This window comes from Colius striatus, chromosome 3 (assembly GCF_028858725.1).
Source record: "Colius striatus isolate bColStr4 chromosome 3, bColStr4.1.hap1, whole genome shotgun sequence".
Lineage (NCBI taxonomy): Eukaryota > Metazoa > Chordata > Aves > Coliiformes > Coliidae > Colius > Colius striatus.
The window spans coordinates 75,617,382-75,636,874 of record NC_084761.1 but is presented as its reverse complement, the minus strand read 5'-3'; the positions used below and the strand labels follow the sequence as shown (position 1 = coordinate 75,636,874).

General features: G+C 39.0%; 1 protein-coding gene across 4 annotated transcripts in view; it reads left to right on the top strand.

Moving 5' to 3' along the window:
- Positions 1-203: 203 nt before the first annotated feature.
- C3H4orf19 (chromosome 3 C4orf19 homolog) overlaps positions 204-19,493 on the top strand; it is a 42,787-nt gene continuing 23,497 nt past the window's right edge. For 3 of the 4 annotated variants that reach the window (XM_061994079.1, XM_061994078.1, XM_061994077.1), the window contains exons 1-2: positions 204-496; positions 18,614-18,663. The gene's annotated coding sequence lies outside the window, so the exon portion shown is untranslated. The remainder of the gene's footprint in view (positions 497-18,613; positions 18,664-19,493) is intronic. The other variant, XM_061994076.1, reaches the window with a different exon arrangement.

Here is a 19,493-nt window from a genome sequence, read left to right as displayed (position 1 = left end):
AGAACTACCTGATGTAACAGAGGAGCTTTCTGCCAAATCCCTCCAGCACTGTTTGTGACACGGGGAGCTTTAATTTTAATAATATGAGAATGACATCATTCACACACTGACGGCTCAGACTTTGTTGTGGTCGTTGTAAGCGACTGTCCCAGAGAAGAAGGAATTCTTTGGCATGTGTTCTTCCTCTGCCCTTTTTCTAACCCTAATCAGAACTCAGTGAGTGCTACCAGGTTTTTATCCAGCTTGCAGGTAAAGGGTTACAGATTCTAGGAAGTATTAAATGCAAACTTTAAAGGATTTTATTTTCATCTGCAGTCACATGATGCCTTAATACCCAATGACACTAACTACAGTGGCTCATTAAGAGGTCATGCAAACTCCCAAGCTAAACAAGGCATTCTTACATATTTAACATTCAAATGCAGAAGCTAAGCTAAGCCATGGAAGATTGTAATCGGAAAAAAGCTACACTTCCTGATCCACACAAAAGCTACAGGTAGGAAACCTTCCTTTAAATTTGCAACTGTTGTGCTTTTGAGAGAAAGTGTTTACAAGGTATATTTTGCATTTTTAGCTTTAGAAATAATCTAATAGTTTTATCCTGAAAATATCTGATCTCAGTTGTTCCACCTGTTATAGAGTCAATATTGTTTTTATATACAGTTGGCTCAGTAGAAATACAAACAAAAGAAATTTTTAACACAAATCAGTTTTAAAAATATGTTTTGAAAAAGATTTCTTAGTTATTGAAATAGTTGTATTAGAGTACGTACAGCAAAAGGGGAGCTGATGTCTGTGATGTCTAAAACAAAGGAATTTAAAACTTTTCTGACTTATACCATGAATTTCACATTGTTTCAGTCACTTCAGTGAATGTGTGTTTTAATGGATGTTTTAATCCTCACCAAACTTAGGTGATTTCTGATTTTCCCTCCTTGAACCTGGTGCATTTAAAAAAAAAAAAGAAAAAAGGATTTACAAAAGCAAATGAAAGGCAGATGGGGGAGTATTATGATGCTCCATAAAAGGAAAAAAATTACAAAATAGGGAATAAGAGGAAAGCCAGTTAAGCCCAGTTAACCGACAGTTTAAATTACATTAAAGCATATTTATTTTCACATGGAGTGATAAAGTTTCATTGACAATTGCTGGCAATAGCACAGTACTTTTGAGGGTTTTTTACTTTTGCTGAAGGACTTTTCCAAGGTGCATCATTACCATTTTTATCACAAAGACTTTTAACTCATCAGTATTTCTTTAGGCTTTAATTGTTTTCAGACAGTGTTCTAAATATTCAGCAGGTTAATCCATTTATAGGAATTTAGTTAGAGACTACATTCTATAGAGCTACAGAACCTGTATTTACTAAAAGATCTCTAGTACATCATAAGATTTCCACCCCCTGAAGTTTCACACTGGAAAACAAACCCACTTTTTTTGTTTATTTGTTTATGTAAAAAAAAAAAAAGCAGCAAGCTGCATTTATTGTTTTACTCCTACAATGGTTGTCTGGTGATTGCACGCAAGGTATTTTTCCTCAGTTTACTCTGTAAAATCCATTTCTTTTTCTTCTTCTTATGTAATGCTAGGGGATCCTAAAAAGAAGTGGAGAATAATACTTGTATGACAGTGTTTCAGATAAGCTCTCAGCTTTTCTGGGTTTTTTGGGGGCAGATGGGGGGGGGGGCAGGGGGGAAGTTTTATCATTACCAGTACTTAAAATATATTTGAAACAAATTTAAGCTCCAACAAGCTTGCCAGTAGTGTTTAAAAAAGTGAGTACTGTCTTTCACTTTCAGGATGCTCATCTCAAAATATACTAGGTCTAACACTGAGACGTGCCAGGGCCTTAGTATCGCCTAGTATGTCCAGCCTGATACATCAAAAACTTTTGTAATCAAACTTATTGTGCTCCTAACCTTCCAGCAGAGGAGCTCACAACTGCACTGGTGAGAATACAGTAAGAAGCCACTACACTTTAAAAGAACAGTTCCAAACTTACTGTAGCTGACCTCTGATCTTAAATGATTTACAAAAATCTACTTAGAAACTCTTGCAGATAAGGGGCTTAATGGCTAAGCTAATTTAAAATCTTAAGGAAGTGAGAGGAACACACGATCTCCCGAATAAACAGCCAACCTATTATACATGCTTTCACTGAGGACAAACGTCACACCTGACTCGCTAGGAACAACCTGCCATGGCCAGAAATGTTTGTACAAATTGGGTGTGCCATGGTAAACTAGCTCTTAGTAGCATTAGCTGAATGTTAACTAGGCAAAGTATCTTTGTGGGGTGGAAGGTGAGACACACACTAGAGTTACTCTGTGACCAGAAAGACAAACTGGTCATTAAACAAGAGGGAGCAGTAACTCCTAAAGGAAGGAACACAAATTGGGAATTTGCTATCTAGCTCTCTAGCAGTTCAGTTGTTCTCTACACCCATAATTTTACACTCATTACAGGAATTAGCACAGCTTTAATTATTATTTTCATTTCCAATGACATAATCCAACCCATTCTCTTGCTTTGTCACATCTCAATATAGAGTCAAATGTAGTGTTGCTTCATGGGGAGGACACACAAATCAAACCATCCCTGCTCAGAAAGAAGGGACAAATATTCTTGGATTTTTGAAAACCCACAAAAGACTTTCTCACTTGAATTTTGAGGGAAGTCAAGCAAATATAAAAATCAAAACACTACCAGAAGTCTGGAATAGTTTTCTCTTTACCTCAAAACCAGAAGACAAGCACTGTTCAAAAGCCAATCCAGATATTCTAGAAGACTTGCAAATCTCAGGAAATTTCTACTAGATCTAAGACTAATTCTGAAAATAATCAACCTGATGATTTCTGTGCAGCTCTAGGTAGGTGAGAAGACAGAAAGGAACAAAGAGATGAGAACTGGGGCTTCCTTGAGAAGCCTAGTTGAAAGTGTTCACCATGCAAAGTAAACATTTGAGAGTACTGAGGCCTTCCCTAACCACATGGTTGTTTGTATGTGATCTCAAGGAAACAAACTTACTTGAAGTATGTATTTGCTCTCAGGCTTTACCAAATTAAAGCCAAAGAAAGTCTTTCTTCATGTCTTTCAGGATGCCTTTTGCTATGTTTGCACAGTATCTAGTTAAACATGGCCTCAGCTTTGTCTACATCTCCTGCTGATACTGTTTCACAAAAGACTTGGGGGTGGAGGTGAACTCAACACATGCAACCCACTAGAACATTATGAAATGTAGTCAGGTAATAAATATTTGTTTGGAACTTATAATTCTTCCTTCAGGCCTTGTTGATCTCAAGATTATATATGACCATCTGTCAGCAGAGTATGGCTGTTTATTTCCATAGAACAAAGTTGTTGCAGGGAGCACGTGGCTAATGTAAAGCAGGATGTCGATTCCCCACCCCTCCTTAACCCAGAGCACCTCATTTAGCACCTGATCATGCTAGGGAAAAGTCACGTCAAAACTTCATGTCCAAGCAATGATGCATGAAGATCAATGACTTTTGCTGAGCTACAGAAGAGTGCCAGTAAGCTGGACATACTGCTAACAAGAATAGGCATAAAGCATGATGTCATTTCACTTATTGAAAGTTTGATATTGGAAAGGATAAAATAAATGAGTTTTCAGTAGAAAGGTCAAAACGGATTATTGGAAAGGGGAAAAAAAGGCAGCAATTTTCCTGTGACTTCTCCCCTGAGTCACTTTCACTTAGACATATGGAGGAACTTTAAAATTTTATTAAGAGCCAAGGACATTGTTTGGAAACTAAACATTTAATCACTTACAGCAGGAAGCAGGGGAAAAAAGGCCCAAGTTTTCTCTTTTTTTGAAGTTTTTCTAGCTACAGTTTTTATACTTCCATTTTTTCCCTTTAACCACAGATATTTCCTGCAAAGCCACAGACACGTTCTGGTTAGAAATATATTTCTGGTTGAATATTCTATTATTAATTCACTTTTCCACTTGGGGTAGTGAGGAAAAAGCCTTTTCCTGCTTACTTTTTTTAGTGCTACCAACTGGGCCTGGCTCCACTCTGCACCATTTCTCAACTATTTAAGGTAGTCATGTATTTCTATTGAAGAGCAGTTGCAGTAATTGTCTGATTTTATGCAAACAACATCCAATGCCTTCGTATAGCAGGCAATCTGTTTTTCTGAAAGAGCTGAGTAAGAAGGACAGGGATATCTCATGTCAAGAAGACACCTGCAGCGACTGAAAACCCATTCAATCTGAAGTCCACTCTGGGGATTTTTCGTACTGGATTCAATGGGAACAATAGTAAATCATCATGCTCCCAAGAGAGGCCAGGAGAAAATGGAACAGCCTAATGCAAGTTGTGCCAGCACTACCCAGAACACTGATGCCAGCAGAAGAAACAGCATGGCAACAGTACAGGTGTGCCTGTGCTGGACAGAAGCTTTCCAGACTGTATCAAAATAGATCACTTCTGTCTAATCTGCAGCACTCAGTACAGGTGTGTCTGGATGCTGAGGTACTTTGCTCAGGCAGGTTGGAATTAATAACCTCTTACAATACACTCCAATGCAGAGTCTGAGGACTGTTTTCAGACAAGAGAAGCAGGGATTGTCCCAAATAAACCATATGGAGCCACATTCCCACAGTCCTGAGGATCTATTAGGCTTTGGGCCTGTTCCTCCTCTGACTACCTATTCTCCCCACTGTGTTTCTCACAACGACTGTACTTACTGAGTGGGATGTATTTATTACAGTTACAGTCCTTTGCAACACTGTTTTATCAGCAGTAGATTTGGGAGTGCCCAGTTTATTAAGCACTTGAGCTTTGTGCAACAGTCTAGGATGCAGAAAGCAGCACCTATGTCCTGACACAGGCACTGAACAATTTCCTTCTCTCCCTTCTGGGCCACGTGCTCCCTCCTACAGTTGCACTGGCAGAGCCAGACCCTGGCCGGTGCTCACCATGCCCAAGCACCTCACAGCTCTGCGCTGCAGCCTGGGGCCAGTCTCTGCCCTCCTTTGCCTGTTTGCTCCTCTTGCCCAGCTAGCAAATGCAAACTGCACTTTCTTTCCCTCAAAAATTTGTTCTCAGCTCTTACTCCTCTTACTATGTGCAAGCTTGATAGCGATCGCATTTGCATGATTTTGACACCATAAGTTTCCAGAGAGCTACTCTTCTCCCTTACTTCTGATCAATTCATAGTAAAAGAAGCATAAATCTCAGGTAAATTCATGCTTTTTAAGTAAGCTAGCAGCCTTTTTCACTTAGAGCTCAGTGGAAAACAAGCAGTTACTGTCAGCTGTCAAGGACCTGAATAAAGCTTTGTTAAGGGCCCCTCTGTCTCTATTTTTTGCCTGGGTGTGGCATGGAAAAAACAATATTTACCATCTCAGTAGCTGTGCCCTTTGTGTATTTGTTTTCATATTCCCTTTCCCCATGTGAATTCAGCAGATGTTGCACAGCTTGATATCAACCCTGCATTTCTGTTGTCCAAGTACATGTACATCTCCACTGAACATTAGTAATGAATAGGCAACGTCTGCGCAGCAAAGATACAGATTCAACTGCCAGGCACCATTTCAGAGGCAAATGTGGATGAAGACCAAAAATACCATAAGATGTCATTTGCAATGTAAATGAAAGAAAATCTACAGTCATCATCCCTGAACTGAAGGCCTGCAGAGGCCTGAAAAGCTATAGCCATGTACAGTGTCCAATTTTTGTCCTTAACGTCTCCTTTTAAATTAAAAATAATTTGGGAATATTTTCCATTGCTCTGGATGAATGCACACAGATTGCTAAAAGGATAGTCCATATTTACCTATATACATTAGAAACTAATGCTCCATGCAATTATACAATATATTACCTTCTACAAAAACATTTCCATTCACTTTGTATTTACAAAGAGTATAAATGCATTGATTTGCTAATGTACAGGTGATGAAAAAAACCCAAAGACATTTAAAGAAAACACAGAAAAGCCAAGGACAAACAGTTATATGCTAGCAGAAGACCATCTTGCTGCTTTCTCAGACAACACCAGCACCTAATGTTCACCATACTAACAGCCTTAGCTTTGTTTCATTTCTCTGACATCCTTCCACAATAAAGCAACGTGACTGGACTTTCCTCCTAGAGAGAGCGAGAGAGCACCTATTCAGCTCAGAGCCCATTTTGCATGCGGGGGAAGGCCAGGTTGGAGACGCAAGGAGGTGAACCAGACTTATGGCTCTGTATAGGAGGCAGAATTTTAATGGAAATCTCCCAAACACTTTAAGAGCCAAATGTGCCTCTAGAGACTCATATCCTTTAAAAATCCAACCCAGCATCAAGAATTTTTCTAGTCATGGGGCAATATGTCAGACTGGCCAGTCAATAAATTTCTCACACACACAGAGCAGGTATTTGCTTTATGATAGAGCTACCTGAGAGACACTGTTTACAGACACAGTATAAATTCTTCAGAACAAAGAATTCTGCTGGAAATGTCAGCCCGTTGTTAGCATACACCATTATGGGCAGCTCTACTGCTGAAACATAGTCCAGCAAGTCAGTCTGAACAGTGCAATTTTTGTTGATAATTTTGGTGACTACAGACCATCCTTTTGCACAGGACTGAAAGAAATTAATAAAAGCTGGGGCGGGGGGGGGGGGGGGGGGGGGGGGGGGGGAAGATTACCAGGTTGGCTCAGTGCCAGGAAACACTAAGTCTTCTAAGGCAATGAACACTTTTCTATAGCTTTCAAGTATTGTTCTACTGAGAAACTGAAAAAGGCTGCAAATGCAATCAAGAAAAGCAATTCAATAATATAACAGAAATGTGGCTGTATTTCACTGCTATCTCACCATTACCATATCTTAGCCACATTTGAACCTTTTTAATGCTGCGATCAGTACTTCGGATCTGTCTTGTTCTGAGAAATAATTATTGTAATTATAACATAAAAACTCTTGGCTGTTGTTCATGAAATCGTTGTTTCTAATCACTCCCTTAGCCAGCCATCATCACTCAATGTCTGTGAAGGAAATTGGTTTAAAATAACCAAATGGAAAAGTTCACCCACAATCTAAATAGCTCTAGATTAAATTATCTGTATGCCTTACACATTAATTTAAGTGCTGTATTTAAAAGAAAAGAAAAGCCCTTTGAAGCAAAAAGGAACTCATGTAGGAGAAAAAGCCACATCACATAAAAAGGTCTTCATTAAAGTATAGTACCACAGTCTTTTCTTGGAGGTTTCTGGGTGTGACATTTAGTGTTTTCTGTATTTTCCTGTTTTAAAAAAAGTTTATTATCCATTTTACAGTAACTATGGCCCAAATAACCCTCTGTTTTTCTACTCTGTTGACCATTCTTTATGGGAAATGTTCAGGACTAATGAGGTTAAAAACACATCCTAGTGTGTTTCCCACACTTGATGGGAAGAAGCAGTACTGTGTAGGAACATCTTGAGCAATGAAACCAGGAGGAAAGACAGACACAATTCCCCCTCCTCCCTCCCCGGGGAAAAAAAACCAAAAAAGTGAAAGAAAAAACTTCTGCTGAGGAAAAGATCTTCTTCAGGTGTCCCAAAAAAAGTTATATTATGCATCTGAATTTCATGTTGTGATTCAATTAAAAAGAAACAAGGATAAGAATAATGATTAAAGTGATATAGATGATTTTATGCTTGTTTCCATACAGGACAAATGGATAAGAAAATTTTGAGTTTGTTTCATTTCTTTCATTTTTAAGATAATCAAATTCAAATTTTTGTTTTAAATACACTGACTCATCAGTACCAAGTATATTGTTGTCCAGGCTTTACCTTTACTTCTTCCACTCCATTCTTCTGTATATGCCTTAGCTCAAACACTGTGTTCCAGCAGTGTTTCAGATTCAGTGAATCTGAATCAGACCTGCTAGCAGCCATGAATTTGGACAGGAGGCCAAGTTGTTAATTCATGGTGTTCTCTTTCTGTCTTGCCAGGGAAATATCTGTTTTGGCTGAACAATGAATTTATAGCATGGGCTTTGTGGGTCATACCTACTTCTCTGTGTAGGATTCACTTTGGGCTAGCAGTAACAAACCAAAGGTAGAACTCTTGCAAGCTCAAACAGGTTTCAGTATTTTTTACTTCTGTTTACATTCCAATTTGAAGATCCAGTTGTAAATTGTAATCTTCCCAAAAGATTTTCCAGTCTGCCAGCTACACAAAATACTTTTTCTTTTTTCCCCTGTTTCTACCTAGGTTTCCTTTGAAACAAGGAAATCAGTATTGACTCTTTTCCCTATGAGTTCTGTTCACCTTTCAAGCAGCTAAAGCTTCAGGTTTTCCCCCAAACCTGTTAAGCTGCCACATGTGTTAAAAGGGTTTTGTCACGTGATTTTTAAGTCTGTAAACCATGGATTCCTTAATCTCACAAAATTAGTTTTCATTCTCTGTATCATTCCAGCTTGATGGAAAAAGACAAATCCACAAAACATTGTTTCATAAGGCCAGTATTTGAGATGAGCCCCTGAAGTGTTGCATATTGCAAATCTGTGTTTTGTACTGCTGTAACAGTTGCATTAAATGAGTACTTGTTAGGAGAAAGTAAACCTGACTGAATTTCTCTAAAGTACATTTAGGACAGATAATCCAGCAGTGGTATGCTCTCTGTGCTACAGGGCTTGTATTGTTCAGCATCGTGCCATGAAAGAGCCTAGATTTATGTGTTCTACACTTGACATGAAGTAAAGTCAATCATAGACTAAGATTCCTTTGTTCAGCAAACCAGATTTTTTTTGTGTCCTGTTCAATTCTACTTTATCTCACATTCCTACAGCCTGCAATATTCTTTTGTCTGAAGTCCTCACTGTGCAATGCAGCGCTAGCACAGCAGAACAGCTCACCTAGATACTAGCACAAATTATCTAATCCAAGGACACCTGTTTTCTAGGTTTGGCCTTCTGTTTCTCAATCTGTGCAAGTCTCTATTGTTACCCTGCATAATTTGTACTTTATTCAGGTTAATTTGGTTTTCCTCATCACCATGGCATCCCTGGTAAGGAGCATAATATCTACAAAGAGTAAATAAAGCCCTTTGTGCTCCAGGAGATATGCGAGGTTTCTCAAATAAAGCCCTAGAAACTTTGTGAATGACACTGCATGAGTAAATATACTATTGCCCAAGAAAGCCATGCTCTCCCAGGAAAATATAAAGTTAACTCTGTCAAGCCCTGCAGATTCTGGAATCTGTCATCCTCAAAACTTTCTCACCATACACAGTTTCAGCTTGTTTGACAGAAGGAAAATTAAGCTTAAATTGGCAAATACCCCATTCATTTACGCCAAGAAAATCCCACACAATTTGGAATTAACCAATAGCACAGAAATCCTCTCCCACCTACCACATGGAGCCCAGTCTCCAAAAATCTGCAATCTCTCTTTCAGTTGGTATTTGAAACAAGTCTGCTTGCAGAACTAGCTTCGGTCTCCTTCCATGCCACCTTCCCACACACAGAGATCGTTTGCTACTTTCCTCCCATAGAAAAAAAAAGTTAAAAAAAACCCAAAAAGCCACATCATAAAGCATGGAACAGCCTGACTTCAGAAAATCTTCTCACTGACTGAGCCAATACACTTCCATTCCCCGCCCCCTCTCTTTCTAAAGGATTTCCCCATATAAAGAGCCTGTAGGTGCTTTGCCTCCGAGTTACCTTCAGGTTTTTGCAGTATTTCCTTGTTTGTGTTACAGCAGTATCTACAGGCACCAGAAGAGATAAAGGCCTCATTGCTCTGCCTACCACAGAGACATCTTATAAGACATACCCTATTTAAACATTTATAGGCTACCTAGACGGTTCCAGACTGAGTCCAGATCTCTGGTACCTGCTTACTTTAGGCAGAATAAGGAAGCATTACCTAATCCCACATTGCTTATTAGTAAAGAATACATCATCTCTGAGAAATAAATGCTGTGAGTTTTTAGTTCCTTTGGATTTATGAGGTGCTTAACCACATCTACCTGTAACCTCAAGTGATAGGTAACAACAGGTTATTACACAATGTGTGTTGGCTACTGCCTGATATGTCTTTGACAGCAGTGGGTTCTAGTAACTGCCCTGTGCATGAGATGGGCTCAGAGCTTACCCAGGGCATCAGCGATTCTTCAAGATCAAGGAAAGTCCAGGTTTGTGAACCTTGAAGTGCTTTGGACAATAGCTGTCAAGATGGCTTGCTCAAACAGAGGGTACTTGCCACAAGTATGCTGCTGTCAAGCCCAGTAACACAGATTTTGCAGGGCAAAATCTTACACATAATAGGGACTAATATCCCACACAAATTGCTCTGCCACAATGTGGCACTTCATCACTGCCAGAGCTGTGTCTCATGGACTGCTCCTGTAGCCCACCCACCACTAAGGCATTGGCATAGGCAGGCAGGATCAGCAAGAAAGCCAGAAGGAGGCTGCTGGGTGTTAGTCTGGCGTCTTAATCACAAAGCTGTCCTCCTCAATCATCACTCCACCCAAATCATCCAGCTAATTGCCCTAATATTAATGTTTGCCACCTATTTCCTTCTTCTTAAGTTTTGCCTATGGAGACATCCTATCCCTAAGCCCAAGTTCACAAGTTTCTACATTTCTTTCATGTCTGAAAAAATTTCTGCTATCTGAAAAAGTAATAAATGAAAGGAGGACCTTTCAAAACAGCTTGAGCTAGACAAGCTTTGGTTTTTTTGTGTACAATGTGTTCCTTTCCAGAGGCAACAACAGTAAAGAGTTTCCACTCCCTTCTCCCCACCCATGCTGCAGCAGGGCTGGTGTTTTAAGACAACGTCATAACAGCACGAGCATTGCAAACTAAACAGCAGGCCTGTTTTGCAAGCTCCCCTGTTGGATTCTGACTATTAAATACCACTTGAAAAAAAAGAAGACTCCTTTGTTAGAAGAAGAAAGGAGGAAATCAACAGAGAGCTGCCTCTCTGTCCTCTCCCCTCTGGGAAAAACCTCTCACCTCCATTGCTGGAGGCCACCAGATTTTGCTTAGAGCCAGTGCTCAAAGGTACATCTTCAAAACTCCCTTAGGTCCAGCTGTATTAGGACATTGCAATAGTTTCAGTAGGTGTCAAGGTGTCTGGTTCACAGGCTTTCACCATATGGACTCAGATTAAGCTCTGTCAACAACAGATGCGTCTTTTGGTTCATTGGGAATGTTTGAATTCACCTTTTTTTTTTTCCTTTTGAATATATAAAGCACAGCACAAGGAATAGGTGAGAAAATGGCCATCCCTTGGCAGCAGTTCAGCAGCGCAGAAATTTAGTTGTGACAGAATATTATGCCGCAAGTCACTCATATGTCATTTTTGCTGGAAGAAAGTTTTGCTACAGAGAATAAAAAAAAAACCACATAAGCTTGTTACTTTCAAAGGATTTCAACAGGTAACATGTCAGACAGCATAGTGTGAAAAAGCCTTCATTTTTGTAAAGAACAAAAATATCTTATTCCTTCAGACCCTTTCCTCACCTCATCACAATGTGCCACGTAGAATGAAACTTGATCAGATAGCAAAAGGATTAGAAAAGCACTAGCTACATTTTTAGGCAGATTTGCCAGTCCATCATAGTTGAAGTGAATTTTGGTGTGTCTTTTACAAGAACAAGGCAGGATTTGATAGAATCTAGTAGCTATCTGGTTCTCCATGACCAATTCAACCACTTTCCTGTCACTTCACCATCTTTACCAGCACTGTGATGCAAAACAGGGCAAAAAAAAGCTCAGTTCTTTGGATATCAAAGTAGCAGCCTGACAAGGAGCACAAAGACTAAATCCTGATTTTTTTTCCAGGGGTACAAGAACTTCAAAGCTCTCTCAAATAGGGAGAGACACTCACAAAGATAATTTTATAAAGTTAAGGGGGAAACAATCTTTTCATAGAGAATTTTTAAAAGAAACCACTGATAAAAAAGAGGGTTTTTTCAATTAGAACAAAGCTACATTTTTTGTGGTTTCTGTAAACCAGACTTATCACTCCCCACTCATTGCCACAGGCCACTTAAAAATATATATATACACATTAAATATTAATGTCTCTATATGTCAAAATATTGGGATGTGTCTGGTCAACCACCACAACAAAAGACCTAGAACACTGCAGTGCAAGGGACAGCACAGACACTTACAGGCTCCAGTGTCCCCAGTCCACACTAATGTCTCTGCCATCAGGATCTGAGAAAAACAAAAGACGGGAAAATAGACCTTATTACTGGGAATAATACTCATTTTTAGTTCTCATAGGTCACTTAGGCGCTCAGATGAAGCTCATCCGTAAAAGAAAAGGACTGCATCAATATTGGCTTTGGGATTTGTAATGGAGGCCCAGGATTTTAATTTTAACTGATTTTAACATTAAAAACTAGTTTTTGTCAAAGCTGGGGAACTATGTGATGTGAGAATCAACTCACATGAAGGGTTGCTATCAGTCATATCTAATTACATTGCAGAAAAAGGAAGTCTGCTACAGACTTAAATACACTCTCAGTAACTTCATAACTTTAGTAAACCTCATTCAAGATGTGATACATAGAATTTGTTGGTGTAAAATCAAAAGGAGTAGTGATTAACAACCATTGTGTTGTCTGCTTAAAATCCCAGGAATACAGACAAATCACATCAGTTAAGTTAAACCAACAATCGGAAAATTAATACCTGCATTTGAGACTTTATTTACAGCTGAAGTGATCAAAAATTAAAAACACTGAGGATCTCTGTAACCATTTAAAACTATCCCTTTGGTTTCAATCCTGAATAAGCAGGTTGCAAGGAAATGCCAACACCTGGAAAACCCCAAGGAAGCTAGTCTCACATCAGGGCATTGCAGGGGCATGTCTTGGCACAGGAGATGGGAGACTACAGCCTGAATTATATGCTGCAGTGGCACTACTTCAGCCATAATACCATTGCTCAGGGCTCATGGAAAGACCAATGTTTACTACATACATAGCTCTAAAAAGAAGTGTAGTGTTGCACTGGAATAGTTAAACTGAAGCAATTTTGTGCATAAGAATGATGTGCTGATTTCAAATTGGTTTATCTTGATTACTCTTGTTTCACAACATTGTCATTTTGGTGGGCAAACAAGGCTTCAGTCTTAAGTAGATGTTTAAACTGTCAGTCTCACAGAATTAGTAATTTTAAATTCAGAAATAGGTCACAAGAAAAAAGTAATTTCATTACTCAAAAATAACTTTTCTTTATCTCAAAGGCTTGAAACCTATAACCATCACTCCATAATCTTATCCAAATGTTGACGTCATCAATGCATTTTAAAGCAGCTTTTAATTGAGCAAAATAAAGAAAACAGATGCTGCTGAAGAAATGCCCAGTAAGAGTTTCTATCTCTAGATAAAACTGCTTTAAGTATATAACCAATTCTGCTAACTGTGGGATGCATTCCACATAACTGAGTTTATAGGTATTTAGTGACAGTTTTTTACCACATAATATGTCACTGTGAGCAGTCAACACAAAGTTGATATAAAAAGGTGGGCCTATAACCTTCATTTCTTCTAATTCAAAGAACATCCATACCACATAAATCATACCCAGTAGCATGTGCACTGGGCTGCAACAGCATTCACTTTCCTTCTAAAAAGTTTCATGTGCCCAAACCAAAAAGTTCTTTTTCAGTTTCCTTACCTAAGATGAACATACACACAAGCCACAACCACTGAGGGAACATTTGCTATATTTAAACTCTGTCAATTAGCGGTGGTGTAAGCCAAGTCCCATTCAGGCCATAACACGATCTTAAGGAAGTTGAATTGTATCAGTGTGGAAATCTAAAGAAATAAAAAATTAGGTCAATCTAATTGAATTGCAGTACTTGTCAGAAAAACACCTTTGCTACCCAGTTTTAAGGGGCATTAGAGACCACATTGGTGAAATGTTTCCATTTTCTAAATCTTCATTACTGCCTTCTTTGCTGAGACTTTCAAAATCTTCATCTTTTTTACTGCGTGCTTTGCCCAGAGGACTCACTGCTGATAAATTCTCCAGAGCTTTTATTTGGTTGGAGGATGAAAATATTGCTAACATTAAAGCTAGATCTTGCCAATGGACCAAGAAAAGTTAGCTTCAGCAGGATTTTATTTCTAGTTTAGGCCCTCACACATGTGTTAAGGTTAATCAAAACCACCCAAGTTCCTCACCCAGAGGAGTGACTCTACTGCAGTCTGGTCTTGATCTGTTTTGTGCAGCACGTTTCCTGCACAGAAAACAGAAAGAAAAAAGGGCAGAGCTCTTCGCCTCACTGGTACCAGCTCCAGTCTTGGCTCTCAAGCACTAGGTACTCCAGGAAAGATGCAGAAACCAGGAAGCTGTCAGGCAGACTCTCCTGGACTGCAATCCCCCTCCCTTAGCTGTGACTGTGGTGTCCACATCATAGCTGCAAGTATTTCATAACAAATTACAAAACAAATATATGTGTCTTTTTGAGCATACATTGGTTACATGATTACAGATGTAAGATAAGCTACACAAATGTATGCCAACTATAAAATAAGGGTCCACTCGTTTGTTCCACTCAACATCATACTTCCTAAGCAAAAGGAAATCTGGCTCTACCCTCTCAACAAGAGCCCATTTTCAAAAGGAGGACATAACCTACCAAAAGCAGAAGAAAGATGCGGCAGCCACTGTGCAGTGCCAACTGCAGTAAGCTGGAATAAATAACAAAAGTGATAGAGAAAACCTGCTCTCCAGTCTGTGTTTGCTAGCACTGAGTATTCAAAATGTTGTCTGAAGCACCCCTGTTCCACGTTGGTTCATTCTTTAATTGTCTCGGTATAATATTTGCACGCTTACAAACTATAATGAATAAGTTCTACTCTGAAGTTGGAGCCTTAAAGGTTGCCTATGTTATCCAAATATATAAGTGAACGTTAAGCACATTGGGATTCTTTCAGCCACAGATCTACAAAATTACGATTATTTAAAATTTTGCAATAGAACTGTCATGTTCAACTAATTATAGTTCAGAACATTTTGTTACTATGTCAATTCAAACAGAAATATCATTCCTCAAAGTTTCCTAATTTTCAGAGTCTTCAGCAAAACACATCTCTTACCTCTACTGGCACAATCTTTACTATTAAGCCAGTATATAAGTTAGTTTTTAGTGAAATTGCTAATCTTCTGACAGGATTACAGACATTATGATTCTATGATAATGTGCTTCCTCAGGGATTTTTCTACTTACAGAATCAGTGTGCAGTCTTCTCACTGTCTAAATTACAGTCCGTGATTTAATGTCATGAATTTCCACATCAAAAACATGAATGGAAGGAAATCCCACTTCTACAGGCTCCCCATTGCTTTTAGCTGACAGAAGAGCTTAGGACAGTATGCTACACTTTTCAGAAACTTTCATCATCCTTGTAGCTAAACTAGATGTTGCCTCTGACTGAAAATAGTCAGAGTCTGGGCGATGACCGTGTGTCTCGGAACACCAGTTACAGAGCCAGGTGCTAAGAAAGATAGTTGCAACCCAGATAAAAGCAGGCAGAACTGGCTAATCATATGGATACACTTGCATCAGACAATACATGCCGCATCAGACAGTTTTAAGGAAAAAGGTGGTGGAAAAAGAATTTTACAGTACACACAGTTTCCCTCCCCCTCCACCAGTAAATACATGATTTGTTGCAAGAATAAAGTCATCACAAGCTCCCTGGTAAGTGCAAGTAAGGAAAAGATTTATGGCAGGTCTGCAGAGAGGTGCTGCAAAGAGGAGGAGAGCATCAGGGAAGCCAGCATGAGGTCTGAATTACAGCGCATCCTTGGCTCTGCCCAGTTGTAAGTCACCTCTCACTCTTAGGTGACACTGCAGCACTACAGGCAGGAACTTGAGCCTCACTATTTTTCAGTACAGCACAAAATGCTGAAAACCAGCCTCTCCAGTGCATCCCCATGAAGCTCCTGACACAACCCAGAGACAGGTAGAACAGCTAATAGCGTGGCATAACTTGCAAATAAGGCCTTGCTTCTAATTTGTCAGATGATGCAGCAATCAAGCAATAAAACAGCAGAGTCTAACACTCAAGTACAAGTGAGTCACAGTTCAGCTTCCACCAAGCATAAGGACCAGACAAGAGTCTTCCTCTTAGAGGAAGGCCCATTGCCATGGAGAGAATGTGGTAGAACATGCAGCAATGAAGGCTAAACTGCAATAAATTTCATTTCACGTTAATAAGTGCAGTGAACCCTGGTAAAAAGGAATAGAAAAAATGCAGCTTCTTCCACGTTCCTAACACTGAAAATGGCCTTATCCAGTAACAAGATGAGGCCAACAGCTATGGATGAAGATACACTTTTTCAGCCATCCCTACACAAGATCCCAGAGCATGCAACACAGCCTTTACACAAAGTTGTGCTGATGAAACTAGGCTGATGATCTTTAACATGATAAAATGCTGCTAGGTACGGATTTAATAATACTTTAAGAAATTATTGAAGTCTTTTCATTAAAGCTGTTATATATAGATGAGAAAGCTAAAATATTTATTCTACAGTTAAATGAAAAACTGTTCTTTTATAGCAAACATAAGCACCTAGCACACAAGTCACCCTGTGTCTGGCATTCTTTGTGAACATTTCACGGAAATACTGATGTCAGTGTCTGGACAATACAGCTCTAAGTATTCAAACATTTAAACTTGGAAAAGAAGCAGCATCTTTTGACAGAATTTTGCCGTAAACGTTGTTTTGGCACAAGCATTTCAAAACCAAAGATCATAGATTTTGTCAGGATACAAGCATGACAGGGTAAAGAAGAAGGGTTTGATGATTTTGCCTGATCAAAACATGTAATGGCTTGCACCCTTAACACTCACTCTGAATCTTAAGATCCAGATAAATATTCATAAATGCATCCATCACAGGCCTGGTAATGTTGTACTGAAATTTAGTACAACATTACCTGATTCTTCTTGAATCTCCAGATAGGTCCTGACCAAAAACGCTCTGTAAAAAATAAAAAAACTCCAACAGAACAGCTAGAACTGATACTGTTAGTACAACATCATAGGGTTCAAGAATTCCAGAAGTTTCCAGTACAACATCACAGGGTTCAAGAATTCCAGAAGTTCAAGTTTCCAGAAAGCTCTCACACCTACAGGCAACACAGGGTATATAAAGCAACAATCAACCTTTTTTTTTTTTCCTGGTATTTTCAAGCTTATTTTTCAGTATTTGAATACTGTTTTCCAATTTACTTAAACATTAACTCCACATCTCAGAGACATTAATGCTTACCCAAAAGACCAATCCATATGGAAGAGCTCAAATAATGCCCTGAATAACTCTTTCTTCTGAAAAATAAAAACAATTTAAAAAGCTGCATTTCTCAGTATATATTTTTTCAAAGTCCTCTATCTGTGTAGATGGCAAAATCCTACACTGCATTGTAGACTAAAAGGAAAATTTAGCCATCTATTTATATAACATAAAAGACAGGGAACATTCAATCACATTAAAAAAGTGATCAGTTCAGAATGGAACAAACAAAATCCTTCCTGCAGCATAACTAGCCTGGGCAATTGCCATCTATAAATTTGTTACCAAGGGAAAGAGCATTATGAGATTTCAACGGAAAACAAACTATCAAGCACCAAAACAGTGAACATGTCAAAATCAAATGTAAGTTTTTAAAAACAAGTTAAAACTTTTAGGAGAATGTAGGTCTTCATATTCTGAGACTTAAGCCATGTTTGATGTGATGTAAATGTTGCATAATTCCAGCTCCCTGAGGGGCATTTGCACAACTTATGAGGTATTCGATGCTGACTACAGCACTGAACTGGAGTCTGATCCAGCCTGATGGTTTCTGTGTCTCTTTACACATAATAAGGTAGAGATATGCAGAGATATTCCTGATGATCCATTGCAGCAACAGTTTTAAAAGGAATAAGCTCAGTTGTCTTTTTCCTCCTTTTTTTTCCTCTTTTAAAAAACAAACAAACAAAAACCTGAATGGCAGGACAAATTTTATTTTGTTGTTTCTTTGTTTGTTTTCCCATACTAGAATTAAACAGGCAAAACCTCTTTTTGTTTTCTGCTGGAGTTTTCTGTAGGAGCTGTTATTAATGCCTTTGTCGAGCAGAACTTGGGTGGAACGAAGAAAACAGGAGCTAACCTGCTGCTCCACTGTGGCTCTGATCTCAGTGTCCAAAGGAGGATTTGTTGCAGTCATTGGCTTGCCACCTGCCTGAGGCATTCAGCTGTATCTAGCACAATGATACTGGAAAGCACTCATGAGTAAACACACAATAACATTTGTATGTTTTACAGCATCTGCAAAAGGTGTGGGTAGGGCAATTTCTCTCCTATTTGCTCCAGAGCAAGTCAAACCCATTAATTAAATTCATGCTTCTGTCCTGCTTCAAAAAGAAAATCAGAGTTGATTTATAGTCACTGACAGCTGCAGGAACCAGGAGCTGGTTTTGCTCCCTCCTTCCCTTTAATTAATTTTAAGCACCTAGGCAGGCTGATTTCTCAGATTCTGATCATTTGAAAGGCTCCATGTCTTTAATTTATACAAAGAAGAGGAAACTGTGCAAATAGCAAAACAGAGCAATACACCAGTATGTTCTTCTTTTCTAGGTTCTTTAAACAAGTGACAGACTGCTAGCATTTTGGACTGAAGTCTGGAGGTAAGCAATCAGAACACATTTAACATCCAAGCTAAGAACAGGAAATTTAGAGAAGTGGAAAATTTTGCATGCAGAACTTTCACCCTAGGCTTCTGGGACATTTTTACTAATAAAGAACTATACAAACACAGACAGCATATATTGACACTGCATCACCTGCACAGCAGAGCCATATGCTGCTGCTGCAGACAGTGCCAATAAAGATCAAAGCTTCCCATGCATTAAAGAGCTAAACCTGGGTGTTATATGTTTCATACCATGTTGGAGATCTATATTGACCTCTACAGAGTGGAAGGTTGGGCCACATGAACTCTAGAGCTCCCTTTCAATTGATCATTTTATGGTTCTGTACAGCACTTCATAAAACACAAATCTATTTTGTTGTGATTCATAGTCCAGCCAGCAGAAAACCTACTAGGAACAAGGATCCTACCATCTAAAGCAGTTCACAATCACTAGCTGCCAGGAAGAAATACAAAGTAGTCCGCATGGTCTACAGAAGTGGTGGAACAAACAGAACATAAAAAAATCTCTCTTTCTGACAGTGAAGTAAAGCAGCCTCACTAAAAGAGGACTATAGCCAAGAACCTGTACTTAGACACAAATGGGCCTACAACAAACAGTTATGTATTTGTGTCTTGTATGGATTTGAATATATCACACTGTATTTGAATATATCGCTATCCAATACATCAGTAGTTTAAGGCATTCTCAATTTATGGCAAAATGAGCACAACTCAACTCACACAGGTGGTAACCAGAAGTTCTCCTCATGCACCCAGGAACTGGTACAGCCACAGAGCTCTTCCAGCAGATTGCTGCCTCTTGAA